Source organism: Triticum aestivum, chromosome 4B, assembly GCF_018294505.1.
Source record: "Triticum aestivum cultivar Chinese Spring chromosome 4B, IWGSC CS RefSeq v2.1, whole genome shotgun sequence".
Taxonomy (NCBI): domain Eukaryota; kingdom Viridiplantae; phylum Streptophyta; class Magnoliopsida; order Poales; family Poaceae; genus Triticum; species Triticum aestivum.
Window position 1 is genome coordinate 3,417,745 of NC_057804.1, and position 7,356 is coordinate 3,425,100.

Sequence of the window (7,356 nt, forward strand, 5' to 3'; positions counted from 1 at the left end):
GTCCCCGGCACCGGGCGCGCCGGCCACAGGCGGCCCCGAGCGTCCCCGGCACCGGGCGCGCCAGCCACAGGCGGCCCCGGCACCAGGCGCACCGGCCCCGAGCATGCCGACCACGGCCGTCTCCCTCGTCTTGCTCATCTCCCTCGTCTCCGCCGTCTCCCTCGTCTTCCCCGCCGCCGCTTCCTTGGTCTCCTTGGTCCTTCCCGCGGCCGTGTCCGCCATCTCACTCGCGCTCCCTGCACGCTGCCGAAGACGGCGTCCTGGGCTGCTGGGCTCGTGCATATCCCGCCTGGCCGCGGCGAGCTCGTCGGGCTCGCCTGACCGCGGAGTAGCAAAGCAGCCAAGCAGCAGCATCTCACGTAGCAGCACAAGCAGGGACACGGGCAAGCGTGCAGCAGGCAGTAGCAGTTGGCTCGCGGGGGCATGGCCAGGGGCGCACGACCGCGCGGGAGCGGAGCTCCAGCCAATGCGCCCGAAGCGCTGCAGGGGTCGAGGGAGCCGAGGAGGGTCGGGGGCGAGCAGATCGACGGGACTTGCAGAGGCGCCCGAGGTTGAAGAAGGGTCATCCGATCCCGGTGATGGCGAGGCGGGAAGCGAAGGGTAGGAGGCGGAGCGCGGAGGGGAAGGAGAGCGCGGCGGCGAGGAAGAGCAGCAGCGGGGCCAGCACGCCTCGTCGCCTCGTGTGCTGCCTGGGGGGGCGAACGACTGGAAGAAATTTCAGCCCCAGAGTAAAATTCTCGCCGGCAGCCCCCCAAGAGGCGAAAAGAATGCCTCCTGGGGGGCCAACGGCTGGAGATGCCCTAAGGGTTCCAATTTTCTGCGGCTTTTGATTTACTTTTGTGATTTATTTATTTATTTATTTTTACGAGAAAACTTCTGATCAATTCATTAACTGCTAAGGTAGTACACAGAACACTAGAAGTAAAACTTACATCCGGATCCGTAGACTACCTAGCGACGACTACATGCACTGGAGCGAGCCGAAGGCGCGCCACCGTCATCGGCCCTCCCACGTCCGAGTTGGGTAAACATTGTTGTAGTAGACAGTCGAGAAGTCGTCGTGCTAAGGTCCCATAGGATCAACGCACCAGAACAGCAATCGTCGCCGATGAAGAGAAGCGTAGCTCGGAAGGTTCCAACCTTCAAATAGAATGACATAGACGAGAGAAGACTAGATCCAGTCGGATCCACCCAAGACAAACGCATAACGGATCCTACGAGATCCGTCGGAGATAAACCTCCACACGCCTTCCAATGACGTTTGAACCATCACCAGGACAATTAGATGTTGATTAGATGTTTTTTAGTTAGGGAAGTAGGGTTTTACTAGGTTAATTAGGCGAAGTTAAATGAATGAAATTAGTAGTTAACTGAATTTTTAGGACAAATTTTATATATTCTTAAGTACTTAACTAAATATTATTTTTAGGACAAACTTGTATATGCTTAAGTAGTTAACTAAATATATTATAGAGTTGTATATAGTTACTTAAGTACTTATAGTTGTTCTGCACCCAATGTATGCTTAAGTAGTTGTATAATTCCTAGGGTTCATCAATGGATGCTTTAGTAGTTGTATATGCTTAAGTAGCTAGTTAGGGTTCATCTAATTAGTTAGTACTTGTAGATGCTTAAGTACTAGGGCAGTAGGGTTTAACCAGATGTTAATTAGGGCAGTAGGGTTTATTTTAGAGAAAAAAATTCAGTATAAAAATATAAATTTCTATCAGTGCTGCAAGTGTACTAGGTTCTTAATTTTTACTGTTTTTTATTATGACCCAAATTTAGGACATAATTTGAATTCGGTTCTAGGGATCATAATTTAAAAATTCTATAAATTTTTTTGAAGTGTGAAACATTGAAGTGGTCATGATATATGAAAATTCCTCAATTCTGTTTGCTCGTGTTTATCTACTGTTGTAGTTGCTCATGTACATGTTCTTAAGTGGTCGTGTTATATATATGCAACATTGAAGTGGTTCGATTGTGCCCAAGTACCATTTTGTTGTTTCCAGGGAATGAAGCCGAGTGGCCTATGTTTTGCCGGAATGTTGATTCCTTTCCGTTCCGGCAAATTTCAGGTGCTCGATTTGTCCACTTTTTAGCAAAGGTCATGCCGAAACTTTCCGTGAATTACAGGATGACTTGTGCTACAATCTAGGACATATTGAGTGCCCGGGATTTGCCGCACCGGGAAGGAATAAATGTTCCTGCAAAACATAGGCCTTTTTATGTCATTATTCATTTTATAAGGTCTAGAATTAATTGACTAGATTTAATCGTAGGAAACATGGCTAGCAAAGATGAAGAACATGGATCTGGTGATTGCAACGACGTCTACCTAGCGGCAGACGAATGTTGAACCTTGCTGACGATCAACAGTTGTTATTGTTGGCCCACCTGTCACATCCGAGACCGACATCGAGACCGTCGTCGAGACTGGCATTGAGATCGAGACTGGCACCGAGACCGGCACCGAGACAGGCAAAGCCATAGAACCAAAACCGAAGAGGAGATGTCGACGCCCAAACTAGCTCCTCACTACTAGACTAGTGGTCATAGAGGTGGCTGAGGGCAATTTTGAGCCAAAACGGCATGTGGAAGTGCGCTCGTGAGTATGAGTACTCAACAGTACTCGCCATAAATGAGGATGAGGATGATGATGACACTCAACAGTATCTCAATACTAGCGCCTATGATGATGGAGGATTGATTGGTCATGAGTATGAGTACTCAGGGTTTGAGTGTCATGAGTCGGTGCCAGAATTTCCTCACGAAGAAGGGCAGCGACATTTGGATGGAGATCAGAAAAGGGAAACTTTGTGTTGGGCGTGACCAGTGGAGACATCTAGGCATTTGACACCTTTGTGTTGGGCGCTGTTTTGAGCCGAAAGCTTGCGGTTATTGTATGGGCGAAGATTGGGTCAACATGCACACCCGAAGACAGGAGAGATTTGTAGTCGGGTTTAGTGTGGACAAGTCGTTCTAGTGGAGTTTCATTATTGGTAACACGACTAGGAAGCATGTTGATGATATGAACGGCGGTGAGAAAAGCCTCATCCCAAAAATTGAGGGGCATGGATGCGCCAGCTAGGAGGGTTACCCCAACCTCAACTATATGTTTGTGCTTGCGTTCAGTAGAGCCATTCTGTTGATGAGCATGCGGGCATGACACATGATGTGATATGCCAAGGGTTTGGAAGGAGTTTAATTTTTCGTACCCCCCCCCCCCATCAGATTGTACTGCAATGATCTTACTATCGAATTTTCGTTCAACTAGAGCTTGGAAGTTTTTGAAAACTCCAAAGACATTGGATCTTCTCTTAAGAAGATAGATCTAAGAAAAATTGTTGTAGTCATCTGTGAAGCTCACATAATTAGCGTGTCTACCAATAGAATTAGGGGCAGGACCCCAAAACATCAGAGAAGATTAATTCAAAGGTTTTGTAGAAACGCTAGTACATATGGGATAAGGCAATTGATGACTTTTAGCTCGTTGACAAGAATCACAAATAGTTTCAACATCACGCTCACCAACATACGGGAGCTTATTTTTCCTAAGTAATTTTTCAACTAAAGAGAAAGCAGCATGTCCTAATTGATCATGCCACCGTGTGGCAACACGATAGGCTTGTTTATTGAATCTTCTATGCTTCGAAAGCAACGGGTAGAGCCCTTGAACGCATGTACCTCGATAGAGGATTTTCTTCGTTGCCTGATCCTTGATCAAGAAAAAATAAGGATTAAATTCAAGGAAGACATGGTTGTCAATGGCGGTTCTATGAACAGAAAGAAGATTCTTATCAGCACTAGGGACATGCAAAATTTTCTGTAGATGATTTTACGTTGAGGGGTACTAAAAAATGAGTGACCAACGTGACTGATCCCGTGTTGTCAAGGCCTTCGAAGATTGTCAAGGCCTTCGAAGATTGGAATGCGTACACAATTAAAGATGCGACCACGATTGTAACGTGAAAGGACACAAAATGAATCAAACATAAATGGCATACCAACATGAATGGATGTACGATCCCGTGTGAATTCTTTGCCTCCTGTTTTGTGCCTCGGCCCTTTAGGCGAACTCATCGATAAACACCAATGGCTTGGTCGAAATGTCAACCTCTTCTTGCTCATCTTCACAATACAAGTCATCATCTTCATGCCAAGAGTTGCCATGGCCGTCCTCGTCTTCATCATGGCCGATGAATTGAGTGTCTTCATAGTGGCCGCGTCAGTCCTGGCTTTGGGTGGCATCACGATCAATAGATTGCACGTGGCCATCGACGTGGAAGGCCTGACCATGGCCCTCGAAGATGTCGTTCTCGTTGAACGCCGAGTACTCAGGGTCGTTGGCCGTGGGTGTCGGTATCGGCATTTCGTCGAACAACCTGCGGGCATCGGCCATGCTCGCCGAAGGGAACGAACGGGGCTGCTTCCTTTGCATCCCGTCGGACAACTGGCCAGCACTGCTGTACCCCGACGTGACGTTGAGGTCGATGACGCCCGCGGGCGTGGCTGGAGCGACCACGCTGCAGTCGGGGCGAGGTGGAGAACCGTGTCTGCCCATGGCCGTGGAGCTGTGGCGCACGATACGTTTCGGGCGTGAAGGACGATCTCGGGGAACCGTACTGCGGAGGACGAGCGCCTGACGAGCCTGTGCTGGCCGCGACGATGGCAGCGACCGAGGGGATGGCCGGCGAGGGTCGGCGCAACCCTGACATGAGGGGGGCGTGCGTAATGATGGCGTCCTTGTCGTCGACGTCTGCCTGGTGCTGCGCGGCCTGCCGCGTGGCGGCCTTGGAGGCGTAGCCCACAGCGACCTTCTTCTCCTTGTCCTTTGCCCATTTGTTCCTCCTCTTGGCTGATTCAGCGTCGAGCTTGGCGATCTCTGCCAGCGTGAGCTCCGACCGTGGCTTCCTGGTGCCCTTCTTCTTCGCAGCGGGGCGCGCAGCCGCGGCGGGATCACCGGGATTCGTCGGGCCGCCGGCCATGACGAAGGAGGAGAGCGTGCGGGACAATTTTGGGCAAAACGGAGGGAAAAGTGTGGGCGGTCATGTCCCCGACAGGCGGGTCAGGGAAGAGACGAGGGCGCACGTCCCGTCCATCCGCGCGTTGTCCGTTGAGCCGCAAATGCGGCCCAAAGTTGTGCTGCGACAGGTCAAAAGTGGAAAAAAAAGGACAACGGCCGCTTGCTCCTGTGCGTTGAGGCCAACTCCACCGCATGACCCCAAACGGACGTCCGGATTGACCGGATTTTGTCCCTTTGGGGCGCCGATGGGTTCGCCCGTGTCCGGCTGTGTCCAGTGGGTCATGCGTGCGCCCACCGCGCGGCCGCACCCCAAATCACGTCTGTGTCAGGAAAGCAAGAAAAAAACATAAAATTGACTAAAAAGTAAATAAACGCAGTGCCCGTCGTTGCCACAAAACGGCCCAGTTTCGTCACATTAATAATTAACCATAAAAAGGTAAAAAAACGGCCGCCACCGGCGCGCTCCTGCCCGTGCCCGCCGTTGCCGTTGCCGTCGCCGTGGCCCTCTTCAGTGGCCGCCGGTGTCGTCGTCGTCGCTGACGAGGTCGACGTAGTCCGGCGGCGTCCACAGGTGGGGCGGCGGTGCGTGGTAGACGGGGGCGGGCTGGACGGCGGGAGGTGCCTGCACCACCTCCTCCCGTGGCGACGCCTCCCGCTTCGGTAACTGCGGCGGAGTGGCGCGCCAGTTCACGCCCACGCCGGCGGCCATATCCGGAGCAGTGCAGGACCAGGCCCACCCCGTGCCCAGCAACTGCTGGAAGGCGGCCGACGGCTCCTCCTCCATGGCGTCCTCCCTCCTCTCCTCCATCAAGGCCGCCATCTACAGCTCCAGGAAGGCCATGTCGCCGGCGGCAGACAGTGCCATCGCCTCCTCCAAGCCGTCCCATTGCCACTCGTCGTGCGTGCTCATGGAGTCCTCCATGACATGCTGCACGAGACGGGCTTCCTCCTTCGCCGTCATGCGAGGAGGTGGTGGTGGAGATGGAGATGGCGACGGCGATGACGTGGGAGTGAGGCCACGCACCAGCCTACGCCCGCGCTCCTGGGGAGCAGCCGCTCGGCGCTCTGGGCGTAGCCGCCGTGGCCCCGTCGACGTGCCGGCAAAATAGGACGCCCGCCGCGTGTCGTGCTCATCGCGGAACCAGGTGTCCCACAATGGCGAGTCGGGGGCGTACCTGGGGTCGTAGTAGAGGTCGTCCGGGAGGAGGCGGCGGCAGCGCTCGATCTCCTGGCGGCACGCACGGCCGGTCGCCGGGACCGGCGGGATCGGCACGCGGTCGGCCGACAGGTGCCAGTTGTTGGGGAGGTGGGCGTCGCTCCAGGGGATCGGCGTCCTCATCTCCCAATAACTGCGACACACCGAAACGCGGATGTAGTGCTGGTCGCGCTCGCCGGCGGACGCGGGGGCGATGGAGAACGCGGGCTGCGAGGGGGCCCGGCGTGGCGGCGATGGCGAGGCCGGCTCCTCCTTCTTCACCGAGCCGCGGTGACGCCCCGACGAGGAGCCAGCCTCGCGGTCGTGCTTGCCTTTACGGCTGTAGTTCCAGAGCCCCATGGCTGCGGGCGGCCAGCCGGCGAGTTCTTGGCTAGGGTTTGGGGCCTGGGGCTGTCGGGTTTCGAGGAGGCCGCGGGGTGGCGTGGGGCAGTGTGGACGACGCCCGTTCCACGGTTTGCACTTAAAGAAGGACAGCGACCCTTCCATGTGTGGATGACAGGTGGAGCCGCCCGCCCGTGCGCATTGATGTGGGCGGGTGGGAGGTAGGTGGCCGCCTGCCACGCGGCCCCGACGCGGACGAGGCACGCGTCCGTTTGGTGTCCGCCGCGACCCAAACCCGGCGCAAGTTTGCGCTCGAAATGGGTCGGTCCGGACACAAAACGGACAGGATGGGTCCGGGCCGTCGCGCGCTGGGCCGCCTCGTTTGTCCCTTTTGTCCCAAACGAACAGGGCCGGACAGGACGGGGTCGCGCGGTGGAGTTGGCTTGAGGCCATCTCTACGCAAGACCCTATCTTGTCCGTCGAACGCAGTTTGGGTAAAAGCGGACACATGCAACGACCCAGCGGCTGACCCCATTTTACTTTCGTCCACTTCGTGTCTGTTTCACCCCATCTCTGGCCCAAAGTTGTTCTGGATTTGAGGCAAAAGAGGACAGAAAACGGACGCCTCCGCGTCCACTTCGTCCGCTGTGTTCGGGCGTGCCCCACATGTCACCCCCTTTCTCTTTTCTCTCCCCTGGCCCACCGTGTCCACCCACCCATCCACACATGCAACCACAGGCTTATCTATCGGAGCGGCACGGCGTCGGCCGGAGCGGGGCGCTGGCGCGGC